General features: G+C 32.2%; 2 protein-coding genes across 2 annotated transcripts in view; one reads left to right on the top strand and one right to left on the bottom strand.

The window, feature by feature from the left end:
* Positions 1–13,937, bottom strand: part of LOC111627735 (patched domain-containing protein 3-like) — a 25,564-nt gene extending 11,627 nt beyond the window's left edge. The window contains exon 1 of the mRNA XM_023371359.1: positions 13,908–13,937. The gene's annotated coding sequence lies outside the window, so the exon portion shown is untranslated. The remainder of the gene's footprint in view (positions 1–13,907) is intronic.
* Positions 13,064–14,488, top strand: part of LOC111627736 (patched domain-containing protein 3-like) — a 35,694-nt gene continuing 34,269 nt past the window's right edge. Inside the window, exon 1 of the mRNA XM_023371360.1 lies at positions 13,064–13,266. The gene's annotated coding sequence lies outside the window, so the exon portion shown is untranslated. The remainder of the gene's footprint in view (positions 13,267–14,488) is intronic.

Genomic DNA, 14,488 nt, shown 5'->3' with positions numbered 1-14,488 from the left:
TACGAGTGTTTCCTCAGAAAATACTGTACTGTACTTGTATGTATTGTTTACTTGAGAATATAACAGAGAATAAACTGCCCAAATACCCTTAAACAAAGGAAAAGTACGTCCTTTCTGAAGGCATAGAGCCTTTACTACATGAAAATGAAAATTAATGAATACGCTGTGCACAGTAATTTACCTGATAAGACAGACCTCAGAAAAATACTTTATGAGGCATAAAGCTGTCTATAATGAAAATTAATTAACTAAGAATTTTTTTGCCCTGCCAGGGTGTGGCCGAGTTATCCGGAGTGCCGGGCTATCGAGAGCCGAGTTTTCGAGGTTCTACTGTACAGGGGTCTACGGTTTGGAGGGTCGCCACCTCTTCATTTGGAGGATAAATCTTACCATTCGGATTTTAACAGAGCTGTAGAGCATATTGAATTATTGATAGAAACAAAAAAGTCAAAGGAACTGTGCCTCATGGAAATTTGTAAAGAACGCCCACTAGGGGGCGTCCCGAACTACTAGTATTATATAAAAACACGTGCTCCTTGAACATTGGGCAACCACATGGAGTTTATCCTTTTCCGCCACTAAAAGCGCTTCCGTCGATTTTTCTGCCGAACTCCACCGCCCTCCACTTACTTTGTCTCTTAACTCAGGTAATATCCCTCAGCGCCCTTCTTTCTGCATCCTCGGTCTTCATTTTTCGCATAACTTCACTTGGCAGGCCCACGAGACTTTCTTAATAACCAAAGTGACTCGTGCTGGTTCCCTCCTCAAATTTTTGCTTCTCGTAGTAACGGTGCCAGGAGAGCCGACCTCCTCCGCTTAATCTATACCGTCCTTAGACCGATGGCGGAATTTGGCGCTCCTCTCCTGGAAGGTTCCCCCCAACCACTATCCGTCGCATCGAAAAACCCATTCACGAAGCCCTTCGCGCAGCCTTGGGTGTGCCCAAGTCTACTCCGCTCTTATCTTTATATGCCGAGTCCGGCTATATTCCACTCCAGTATAGACTGCGTCAGAAAGCTATATNACTTTGTCTCTTAACTCAGGTAATATCCCTCAGCGCCCTTCTTTCTGCATCCTCGGTCTTCATTTTTCGCATAACTTCACTTGGCAGGCCCACGAGACTTTCTTAATGACCAAAGTGATTCGTGCTGGTTCCCTCCTCAAATTTTTTGCTTCTCGTAGTAACGGTGCCAGGAGAGCCGACCTCCTCCGCTTAATCTATACCGTCCTTAGCCCGATGGCGGAATTTGGCGCTCCTCTCCTGGAAGGTACCCCCAACCACTATCCGTCGCATCGAAAAACCCATTCACGAAGCCCTTCGCGCAGCCTTGGGTGTGCCCAAGTCTACTCCGCTCTTATCTTTATATGCCGAGTCCGGCTATATTCCACTCCAGTATAGACTGCGTCAGAAAGCTATATCGCACGCCATCACTCACCTCTCAAAAGGCCACTATAGCCCTCTCTACAAAATTTTCAGCATAGCCTCCAGTCTAGACTACTACCACTGGCGCCCTTTCCAGGTCCCGTTAGGTTCTCTCGCTGATTCGTCAGGAAGGTCTACCCATCTCTCACCTATATCGGCAAAAACACGTACTCCCGAGCCCCGTAAACATCCAATCTAGAATTCTTCTTGACGACTTTCCAAATGCTTCCAGCCAACCTCCGGCAGCCTTGAATGCCCTTTTTAATCATTTACTTTCCACCATCTGGCAGGGTTGGATTCTCATTGGGGCAGATGCCTCAAAATCACACCTACGGACGGCCTTTGGTGTGGTTCTTCCGGCTCATACGGCCAAGGAAACTTGGTCACTACACATGAGCTGCAGCGTCTTCGGTGCGGAGGCTCTCGGCATCCAACGGCCAGTTAATCTCAGCGCCCGTCTTAACACTCCGACGGCCATTGTCTCGGATGGCAAATCAGTTCTCCAGGCAGTCGCCAACGTTAATTTTCCCTCTCCAGTGGTTATTATTGACCTAGCTGCAACCATCAGCTCTCACCCAACACCCTTTGAAATCGGGTGGATCCCTGGTCACGTTGGCATCCACATAAATGAAGAGGCAGACTAAGCCGCTAGCCATGACACTCCCATCGGCTCCTGGTGGAGACCTCTCATGGCACGTGACCTCATACACCAGATGCGGGAATCGATCATCCGCAACTACACCGATACCTGGTCTACCATTCTTCGGGAAAAAGGTCGCGACCATCTCCGACCTTTCGCCCCTTGGATATACCATCACGCCTCGTCTCGCCTCACAGAAACCCTATTGGCTAGACTTCGAACAGATACGGCCCCCCTGAACAACTTCCTCTATCCTCGACGCCAATGCGCCTCGCCAGATTGCCCCCACTGTGGCTCGCCAGAAACTTCCGTACACTATTGGCTTGTCTGCCCGCAATACACACGGGCCCGCCAAGAGCTAAGCCGCCTTTTAACCTTGGACCTCACGATCGTCCGTACCTTAACTCCGATATACTGGCCTCATACCGACCTTCCTCCTCGCCAACATATCGAAATCTTGGAGCGTTTTGTTCACCGTACCAACCGCTTTACCTAATTTCAAGGCGGAGTGATTCGGAGAAAAAGCCAGTAGGCTAGAGTCTCCATATTAATAGGAAAGAAAGAAGAAGAAGAATAATGCAGCGTTGTGTCAAAATTTCAAAGGAATCGGTAGGAACAAACGAACATTACATTTTTATTTATATAGATAGATAGAAGATGATCTGCTTTAGTTCATTTTCACAGAAAAGCATAATGCCTCACAGAAAAGCAAACTTAGGGCGTCGCACTCTAGCGCCATCTCTTGGACATAAAAGCCTTAACCTAGATTATATCTTTTAATTTATATGAATGTTTAACGGAATAATATACAACCTATGTCCACCCTGAAGTTCCATTCTAAATATTGGTGAAAGAATTTTTGAAATTGGATGAGTAGTTTCGGAGATTACCCGCTACATCCAAACTTACAAACATTACCTCTTTATAATATTAGTATAGACTAGAAAGTTCTACTGTTGACGTCTTGGGAGTCCCAGCGTTTCTCGTCATTTCGCAAAGTTCAATTTATAATTCTTTACAAAAACATTAATTATTATAATATAAAGTGGGGCAGAGAAATGGAAGATTTTCAAAATCGATTTTCCCGGGTACTCGTGGAATGGCGCTAGTTTGCTCGTCGACTCTGTGTTGTCAAGAGTATAGCATTTAGTAATCATGAATCACTGGATAGGTGCGGAACGTGCGTTCGTCGATAACATATTATAAAAGCAATGGTTGTATCGTGGTCACTCAACGGGTTAAACAAAATAAACGTCAACACGCACACATACATGCACACATAAATGCACACATACATGCACACATACATGCATACATACATTCATATCCAAGCATCAATTTTTTGACTTTTTTGAATTCAGGAAGTCTCAAAACATGGAAGATCAACTGTGAGACAATTACGATATTATGTTATAACAGCCGGGAAAGTGAAAATTTAAGATCATTACAAGACTTTCCTGTGTTATTTGATAACAGCATAGAAAATAAGAAATCAGAAAATATTTTTTCATTTTAAATTAAACTGAATAAACGAATGGAGTTTACAATTTTTTAAAAAAATTTATAAGCATTTAACAAAAGTAAATAATTATTATATATCCTAAATTAACTTTCGACGTTAACACGCAATAAAGTACTTTATTATTATTTTTCCTCTTATTTTTCCTTATTGAAATATATATCTATAATTTTCTTATTTTAAGGAAATATTAACTATAAAATTTGATAAGATCGAAGAAATAGATTCTATTATAAAGCTTTTTAATGAAATGCGTAAGCTGAATTTAAGATTGGTGAAATTTAGTAATATCTGATATCGATTTTCGCTTATTGTTTATACTCTAAATAACGAATCAGGCAAAAGTACAAGTTGAAAAAACTATTACTTTTTAGTTTATTGATGAATTAGAAATATACTGCTAAAATACTTGTAGATAAACTATAGGAAATCAAAACATCAGATTTGAAAAAAAATGAGATGCTAATTAGTACATTATCACTATCAAAGTTATTATTCTCCATTAAATCGCAGCCATGAATCGATTGTATAGCATTTAAAACATAGCTATACACGCTTCACACTGGTAGTGACCGTGTAGGCTACAATGAAAAAAAACTTCTTTGACGCAATTATATTTAAAGGTCAGGAAAACTGATCCTATGATACAAAAGATCATGAAAGTACTGTATTGTGTTACATTGTTTTAATCTGTGATCTAAACTAAAGAATGCAGTTAAGTCTTAGTAAACATTTTGCTGTGATGCAGTATTTCACCGACTGTTGATCTTACAATCGATACGTTCTGNAAAGCGTAATGCCTCACAGAAAAGCAAACTTAGGGCGTCGCACTCTAGCGCCATCTCTTGGACATAAAAGCCTTAACCTAGATTATATCTTTTAATTTATATGAATGTTTAACGGAATAATATACAACCTATGTCCACCCTGAAGTTCCATTCTAAATATTGGTGAAAGAATTTTTGAAATTGGATGAGTAGTTTCGGAGATTACCCGCTACATCCAAACTTACAAACATTACCTCTTTATAATATTAGTATAGACTAGAAAGTTCTACTGTTGACGTCTTGGGAGTCCCAGCGTTTCTCGTCATTTCGCAAAGTTCAATTTATAATTCTTTACAAAAACATTAATTATTATAATATAAAGTGGGGCAGAGAAATGGAAGATTTTCAAAATCGATTTTCCCGGGTACTCGTGGAATGGCGCTAGTTTGCTCGTCGACTCTGTGTTGTCAAGAGTATAGCATTTAGTAATCATGAATCACTGGATAGGTGCGGAACGTGCGTTCGTCGATAACATATTATAAAAGCAATGGTTGTATCGTGGTCACTCAACGGGTTAAACAAAATAAACGTCAACACGCACACATACATGCACACATAAATGCACACATACATGCACACATACATGCATACATACATTCATATCCAAGCATCAATTTTTTGACTTTTTTGAATTCAGGAAGTCTCAAAACATGGAAGATCAACTGTGAGACAATTACGATATTATGTTATAACAGCCGGGAAAGTGAAAATTTAAGATCATTACAAGACTTTCCTGTGTTATTTGATAACAGCATAGAAAATAAGAAATCAGAAAATATTTTTTCATTTTAAATTAAACTGAATAAACGAATGGAGTTTACAATTTTTTAAAAAAATTTATAAGCATTTAACAAAAGTAAATAATTATTATATATCCTAAATTAACTTTCGACGTTAACACGCAATAAAGTACTTTATTATTATTTTTCCTCTTATTTTTCCTTATTGAAATATATATCTATAATTTTCTTATTTTAAGGAAATATTAACTATAAAATTTGATAAGATCGAAGAAATAGATTCTATTATAAAGCTTTTTAATGAAATGCGTAAGCTGAATTTAAGATTGGTGAAATTTAGTAATATCTGATATCGATTTTCGCTTATTGTTTATACTCTAAATAACGAATCAGGCAAAAGTACAAGTTGAAAAAACTATTACTTTTTAGTTTATTGATGAATTAGAAAGATATTGCTAAAATACTTGTAGATAAACTATAGGAAATCAAAACATCAGATTTGAAAAAAAATGAGATGCTAATTAGTACATTATCACTATCAAAGTTATTATTCTCCATTAAATCGCAGCCATGAATCGATTGTATAGCATTTAAAACATAGCTATACACGCTTCACACTGGTAGTGACCGTGTAGGCTACAATGAAAAAAAACTTCTTTGACGCAATTATATTTAAAGGTCAGGAAAACTGATCCTATGATACGAAAGATCATGAAAGTACTGTATTGTGTTACATTGTTTTAATCTGTGATCTAAACTAAAAAATGCAGTTAAGCCTTAGTAAACATTTTGCTGTGATGCAGTATTTCACCGACTGTTGATCTTACAATCGATACGTTCTGTAATTGAAATTAATTTTAGTCAAAATAAATTACGAAAAAACAATGTTAAGTCAATTATTGCATTTAATGTTGTGTCTTCGAAAATTATATCTTTACAATAGGGAATTTATTATATAAATAACATTATTATAAAAATTATTTTAAAAACAAGGAAAAACGAAGAAATTTTTATAGGAAATTAATCTGTCTAACTTTACGTGAAATGTAATTCTTTTTCAGTACAAATATAGAACATATTAAAAAATAAAAAAAATTATTTTTCATTCAACTGTCCGTTTTATGACAGGGAGAATACAAATGTTGATGTGTTTTTATCGCTTGTTGTTAATTACTAATGTGATGATTTTATAGTTTTAAGATTTATTAGATAAAATAATTTAAAAATTAATTATTTTATCTAATAAATTTTAAAAGTAATTTTTAAAATTATTTTATATAAAAGATGCTTATATTTTTCTGCATACAACACAATAGATATTAAAATCGTCTATAAAATCATCACATTAGCAATTAACAACAAGCGATAAAAACACATCAACATTTGTATTCTCCCCGTCATAAAACGGACAGTTAAATGAAAAATAAGTTTTTTATTTTTTAATGTTCTATATTTGTACTGAAAAATAATTACATTTCACGTAAAGTTAGATAATTTCCTATAAAAATTACTTCGTTTTTCCTTGTTTTTAAAATAATTTTTATAATAATATTCTTTATATAATAAATACCCTATTTTAAAGACATAATTTTCGAAGACACAACATTAAATGCAATAATTTAATTAACATCGTTTTTAGATAAAATAATTCATAAAATTATTTTATCCTAGAAAGACACAATCTTCTAGACTCGCTTTTCTCCAGGATAATGGATTAACTATAGTAAAGTTTACCTTAACTTTGGAACAGTGAAAGCTATGAAACGCTAAACCCTAATAAATAATTTGTGACAACGTATAGTCCGAAGGTAGGCGTAACATGTTATAAACTTAATTAATTACACTTACAAAATTATTATTATATATTATAATAATAAATGTATTAAAAGGTTTCTTAGCTTTGGCAATAGTCGTATAGTATAATTTAATTTTATTTAATTATAATTTTATGGATTTTATCCATTAACTTAAAGTTCTGCATGGAATCTACAATGTACAGTACATACTGTTGTTTGTTTACATTTCCTGTATTTTATTTCCTTGGTAGTGCTCATAGCGGAGCCAAGGTATGCATTTATGCCTCCGTAAATAAATTGAATTGAATTGAATTGAATTTGGCAATAGTCCAGAGTTACACTTATCTTTTTGCACCGTTGCAAAAAGATAAGTGTTATCGGAAAAAAATAAACAGTAAAAACTGTTCAAAATAAATAGTAGACGTATACGTTTATTTAAAATTAATCGTTTCTAGTCAAAACAAACACTAAAACTATTAATATTTTTATTACATAATTTAAAAATTTTCATATTTATACTGTTCCATAGAAGCAGTGCCCACGCCTGGTCTGGACCCCTTATGTCACGGACCTTAAGGGTCGATTTAATCGACCCTTAAGGATATACCACTGTCAATATACACGTAATAACAAATATTCTTGTTATAATTATTAAGTAAACCTTATACCATATTTATTAGAACTAATTAAACATATATAACCGCGTAAATTATAAAGTTTTAATTAATAAATTTAGAATGTAAAGTTGTGAAGTTATATATAGTGCAATTATAATTGTAGGCGATTTAACAACTAATAAATGTTAATTGAGGCGGAGCGTTTGCGAAGCGTTTGCTATGTGGTTTGCAGGATTGCATTTCTTCTCAAAATCTGTTCGATCGATTTTGATTAAACTATGCCATTTTCCATTAATTGGAATTTAGGACTAGGAGTCAAAAATAAAATTAGTATTGCTTGCGACTAATGGAAAATAGGAATGAAAAACGAACAAAACACAAGAACAAAGCAATTGCCATGAATTGTTTTGTTCTTGGACCGTCTCTTCGTACCTGGCCAGTGCAAAGATCGTGTCTCCCTTGCCCTTCAGGTACAAGGATAGCCTTTTGGCGTTAAGTGCAAAGTTCACCGGTCCGCGTCCGTCAAATACTGTACAAGAATTGCCTCTTCTGTGCCTAACAGGTGCAGGAATCGCTTTTTTCTTTCCTGCTTCGCATTGATTCTATCGCGATACAATAAAGTCGCGCGATGTCCTAGTTTTTTTTTTTCTTTTTTTGTGGTTTTAGGTTCCTTACCGCTCAGAGAGCACAAAGAGGATAAGTTAATAAATATTAATTCAAAATGTTATATAAATAATATTTATTAATTAAATAATTATACCGAAATATAGTATTAGATATATAATACCATCTTACTTTTACTGTGAACCAATCCTTTTAAACATACAATTATCGAATATGTAATAAATTAATTTTTAAACTACTGCATTTGCTGAAGTGATTTTTAAAGTGTTATATTAAACTATATTTTGTTCACAATATAAAAATTAAACTAAATGATGATGTAATATTTATAATGGACAATGAAATTATCGAGAAAAATGCTATTATCGACATTTAACATTGTTTTTTTTATGATACAGTAGTTATATTTCCTTAATTTTAGAACAATAACTAATTTATTGCGTAAATACAAAGGTTTTGAAATTTATAAAAAGAAAACTATAATAATTATGTTGGAACGTACAGAACATCACATATTTTCAAATAATGGAAAATAAAAACTAAGTAGATTTTTATGTTAAAAAAAAACACATAAAAGGATAAAGCACAATTACACTATGTGATTATATTGTTTTTCTGAAATTTTTGGCGTCATTGAAACAATGACGCCAAAAATTACAATGGAAAATCTAAAAATTACTATTTTTTTTTTAGTTCAAAAATCTCTGTTTTTCATTCTATTATTATTGTTAGAATTTCTGGTAATTCTACATAAACTTTGACATAATATGCTTTTTATATAATTTTTTTAAAAATGAAATAAATTTCAAGAAAATCACTAAACAAAATGTCGTGAATTTAAAAAGTTTTATTGTAAAGATTAAGACGATTTTTCAACAAAGTTCTATCAATATAACCACAAGAATTTGTCTTTAGAGAATTATCGTGTTTTCAAGCATTATGATTTATATGCAAATTTCTACAAATATCATAAACTACATGATCTATATTCTCTCGATTTTTATATTTCTATTAATAAATCGATAATATAAACTTTTTATTGATTACTTTATAATATCTGATATAATTTAATTCATGGTGCAATTTGAAGGGGTATAAGGAGATTTTCATGTTCTACCTTTACTATCCTCGGCTCTGCAGGAAAGGAAAAATCCAAACTACTATAAAATATTCTACTAAATATTTTATAGTAGTTTGGCCTTTTTTAAAGCCTTAAAAGTTAAAATAGTTTTTAATAAAATTTTCTTAGAATTAGGAAATTTTTTAATTGTATCTACAATAAAAACAGATTTAAAATACAGATTATTTTAATTTTATTATATTTATCTGTACACTAATTGCTTTGGTTTTACAATAATTGATCAAAACTATTGTAAGTAAAGTAACTTACATTGCTTTATCTCTGAACATAGATGAATAATTATCATTTATTTTAATTAATTAATTGAGCAATTAAAAAATGTTTTTAGAAGAACTGAAATCGAATCTGAATCTTTCAAATACAATTAAAATAGTTTCACATTTTCTTCGCATGAATATAATAGTAATATAATTATAATTATAAACAACTTTATTAATACGTTTTTTAATCTATATATATAATCGACACGGGTTGATAATAATAATGATAATAATAATAAGTGCAGAGCCCAAACGGTTAGGAGTTGAAAGTTGAAATTTGGTACACAGATAGGGTACGTCACTAAAACGCACACTAAGAAGGGATTTTTCGAAATTCTCCCCGGGGGGAGAGAGACAGGATTAAAACTTCTATATACATTATGGATATGAGCCAAACGGTTAGGAGTTGAAAGTTGAAATTTGGTACACAGATAGGGTACGTCACGANCAACGGCTGGCTACATCGAATTTTCCGGTTTTTTTTACGTTTGTAACCTAAATAGGGACAATTTCAGCATAGAAAGTTTTCACCTCGGCAGATTGCTCAAGTACTGTACTTGCCGGTCTTGATTGATTTAGTAATATTTCATCTTGGCGGTCAGAGCCGAGTACTTCTTTATAGTACTTCTTTATAAAATGTTAGTTTCGGTTTCGATGGGACCCAATTCTTGCATTCTGTGAAAACGGGTAAGGTTGACTGTAACGTAATAATCTTTATCTTAGTTATCGTTACTATTGCCCGAGCAACGCCGGGCCCACCTGCTAGTATTGTTATAATTATCGTGCTTGGTAGCTCGAACGGCCCCAGGCTTTCGCCCGTGCACGCTAAGTGACTTTCATTAAAAGCATTTAGCTTTCCGAAGCACCTGCTAGTATTGTTATAATTATCGTATCTCTTAAACAAAGAACAGTATTAAAAATTCATACATTTATATACAGTATATAATTTTACGTTGTAAGAAAATTCATGTACAGATTACAAGCTTGATTAATAAATTAAAATTATTACTTTACTTATATAAAATTAAACGTGGTATTCAATATAATTCCGATAGCACACAGTATCTCGTCCACATGATATAAGGAATACAAGAAATTCATTACTTTTAATGAATGTTGGTGAATTATCATATTTATATATTCTAACTTCTAGTCCTATAAACAAAGACTATGATAATACAAGTCTGGCTGGGCAAAACGTGGTTTATCTCTCAATCTTGAACTTTTCTCAAGCATCCACGTGGTTACAAAATGGATTTCGAAAATCTCTACGTCCTCATTAGTTGCATACATTCATACATGTCGACTACATAAAAAAAATTGTATACCTATTTTAGCTTTTCTTTGCATTTTTATTCCTCGTGATTCTTTTATCTCGTATATATAGGGTAATTATATCGACATTTTTATTACCGACAAAACGTTAAATTTTCAAAACCAGTTACCAGTTTACTAGTAAATTACTGGTAATTTTCAAATTTTGACTACAAATGCGAATATTAACGCACTTGTGACTCTGTTTGTATTGATAGTTGCTGACTCAACGGTGAGTTGGCAACTGAAAAATCACTGGTGAGCTGTATCCAGATAAATTCCCTTTCTTCTATTTTAAAAAGAAAATTTTGTTGCTTGAAAAATAGAACATGCTGTAATTTTTTTAGTTACTTTGATTTAAAAGTGACCAGTGCGAGTGCTCATATTCAAAATTAACTATTCATATTGTTCACATTCAAATTAACTACAGTAAATGTGTTCCAATTTGTTAACTAAAATGTTGCTCAACTAAAATCTCTATTGAGCACTAGGTGTTACGCTGTGTTTTAATATGATACTTTAAAAATTGTAAAGAATTGTAAAATAATAATTTAAAATATAAATGATTTTAACTGTTTTTACAATTTAAATAAAATATTCTACGATTCTATGTCATCTATATATATATATATAAATGGACATGTATGTCCCTATATCTCACTTTTTCGACAAAACTACACATCGCACGTGAATGGTGTTTGTATGTGGTGGTAGCCCCAAGTCTCCATTCGTGCATAGGGGTGGTTGCGTCTCGATAGCTATAAGGGTGCGGGAGATATGAGGCTGAAAGTGGTTGAAAGTGGCTTTCTATTTCGAATGTTTTGTTCGATTTTTTCGAATTTGTTCGAATTAAATTCGAACATAAAATTCGAATTGGTTCGATTATAGAACGATTGTAAACGTTCCAGAAACGTTGAAATTTGTTCGTTTGACTAAACGTAAAAATTCTCTAATTAGTCTGGAAACGGGGGACCTAATTCTTGCATTTTGTGAAAACGGGTAAGATTAGCTATAATGTAATTATCTTAATCTTCACTATCGTTACTTTTTGCCCAGCGAAGCGGGTCCTTGCAGCTAGATTCTAGATTACTTAGAAAAACAGTCTTTTATATATATATATATATAAAACTATACTATTACATACAAATAAAAACCCAGCGAAGCGGGATCTTGTAGCTAGTTAATATATAAAAATATAAATATATCCAAAAGTGTAATAAATAAATATTTGACTTCAAAAATTTTACGGGTCTTTCTACTGTATTTTTATCGAATTTACTGGTAAAAAATCAAATTACTGGTAAATTTACCAATACATATTTAACCGATCGCCGGCAATGCAATCTCTAAATACTGTGTATATATATCATAACCTTACACAGTGTACAGTACACTTGGAAAAGAAGTTCAAGATTGAGAAATACAGTACATTTTGTCAAGACTTGTGTTATTATAAACTTTGTCTGTTAACAAAGTTTATAATGACACAGTTCTATAAAACTGAAAGTTGAAATATATAAATGTGATAATTCATCATCATGCAATTAGTATATCAAGCAATTAAGTAATTAAAACTAACGAAATTCTTGTATTCTTAACATCGCATGAACAAAATACTGTACCTAAACAGTATCTCATTCAGCAGTATTTAATTAATACGGATTAACAAATTATTACTACATACAGAATTTCTATTATTTTACACAATATGTTCTACAATAGAATCAATTGTAAAATGTTTACAGGAACAGAGTGCATGCGAGTGTCAATACGTTAATTCTATATTTGGCAATTACATATTGTCTCTGATCCATTCTGAAGATGTTTCAAAATTTCAATTCTTATTTTCTAGTTCAAATTCAAATAAAAGAAAACAAATACCACAAATTATTAACTTACAAGAGAGAAACGAAGATGAGAGACAATCTACGTTCGAGTCATATAAAAAATATAATAATTTAGCCTATTATAAACTTTATAATCAATTAATGAAGTTAAACATTCCATAATGTAAATAGTTTAATTTCTCAAAAGTTGAATATCTGCAGAATCGAAATAATTATGTATTAACAGTGAAATATGTTTAAATTTTTCATGAGTTGTTTTTAATTAATTAAAAATTAGAAAATACTTGGATAAATATTTCCATTTATAATTTTTCCATAGGATCGGTCTTCTAGGAGAGTATGCAGAAGTTTCTTTTTGAAGTAGAGTCATTTTGTACAATACGGATATATCGATAACATGGGCCTATTAATGTATCTGAAAAATAATATAGCAGGTTGTAGTAGGTTCGCCCATATAAGCAAATTTATAAGTTGTTTCGCATGCATAGAACATTTTACTCGGAATAAACAGCAAAAGAGTAAGTCGTCTATTTTATTCTTTAATTATAAAAACAATAAAATGTGCTGAGTGCATTATTAATATCAGTACGTAGTTGTAACTTGATTTATGAGGCATACGTGTATCTTGATCTTTCCACATATCACACTATAAGTCTGGTACGAACAATACAGACAATACTTGTTTTGTCAAGGATAGGCAAACAAGATGTGGTATGCCAGTCTTGTCCACACATTTGGACAAGATGAGCGAAAGAGCCTTAAACTTTCTATTTCTTTTTTCCGAGATTGTTATTTAGTGTTAATGTATTTACGTGCAATGAAGAAAATTGCCTTAATACTGTTTACTGCAATACAGTTTTCACATATGTCACTACTCGATCAGAAGTTCTGGTCATTTTCCTTAATAGTCCTATGTTGTCTGGAATGACTATACCTAATTGAGAAGAATTGTGTAATAAAGAATCTCCTTTAAGTTTGCTCTGTAAATCTTGACAATAGAAAAAATTTATCCAAGTATTTTCAGTTTAAAAGAATGTAGAAAAATTCTTGAGATAATAATTTAAAAAATCGAAATTGGAATTATATTATAGACAAGTATAAGTTAATCTGTAATTAGAAAATGATTTTTGTTTCAAAAGTAAATAAATAAAAAATTTACCTGAACATCCCAAAACAATGTATACCAATATTTAATTCAAAATGAATAGGAAACTAATGAACAGTAAACGCTTTTATAGCGTTTACCGTTCATTAGTTTCCTATTCATGAAAATGAGGCTACTTTAATATTGCCTATTGTTCAAGATGACGTGTAAAATGCGTCATTTGAGTGTCGTTAAAACTTTTCGTGTAAATCCCATTTGATATAAATAATGTGAATATGTCAAAGGAAGTACTGATTATGAGACATAAATACACACGCCATTATCACGGTTTATTTTTTTTGTGTAGTAAAGATGTATTCAATTTTAACTCGCTATAATTTAAGCAACAATTTCTACAAAAAAAATAATTTCGCAATGTTTACGATTTGCTCATTTTCTCATTTTTATTTTATTTTTAGTATGCTATTATATATACGGCTAAATACTGTATTATACAATCTATTTGCATATACTGAAACTTTTGTCTTTTTTTTTAATATATATTTTTTGTCAACTTGAACATTACTTATTAATAGGACAATTATACTGGTTTTTAAGTTTTTACGCAAGAATTGAGAAAATAGTTCTTAAAGAAA

Source organism: Centruroides sculpturatus, unplaced genomic scaffold (genome assembly GCF_000671375.1).
Source record: "Centruroides sculpturatus isolate CEXI.00-Female unplaced genomic scaffold, Cexi_2.0 scaffold121, whole genome shotgun sequence".
Taxonomy (NCBI): Eukaryota; Metazoa; Arthropoda; class Arachnida; order Scorpiones; family Buthidae; genus Centruroides; species Centruroides sculpturatus.
This window is presented reverse-complemented; position numbering and strand designations above follow the sequence as displayed.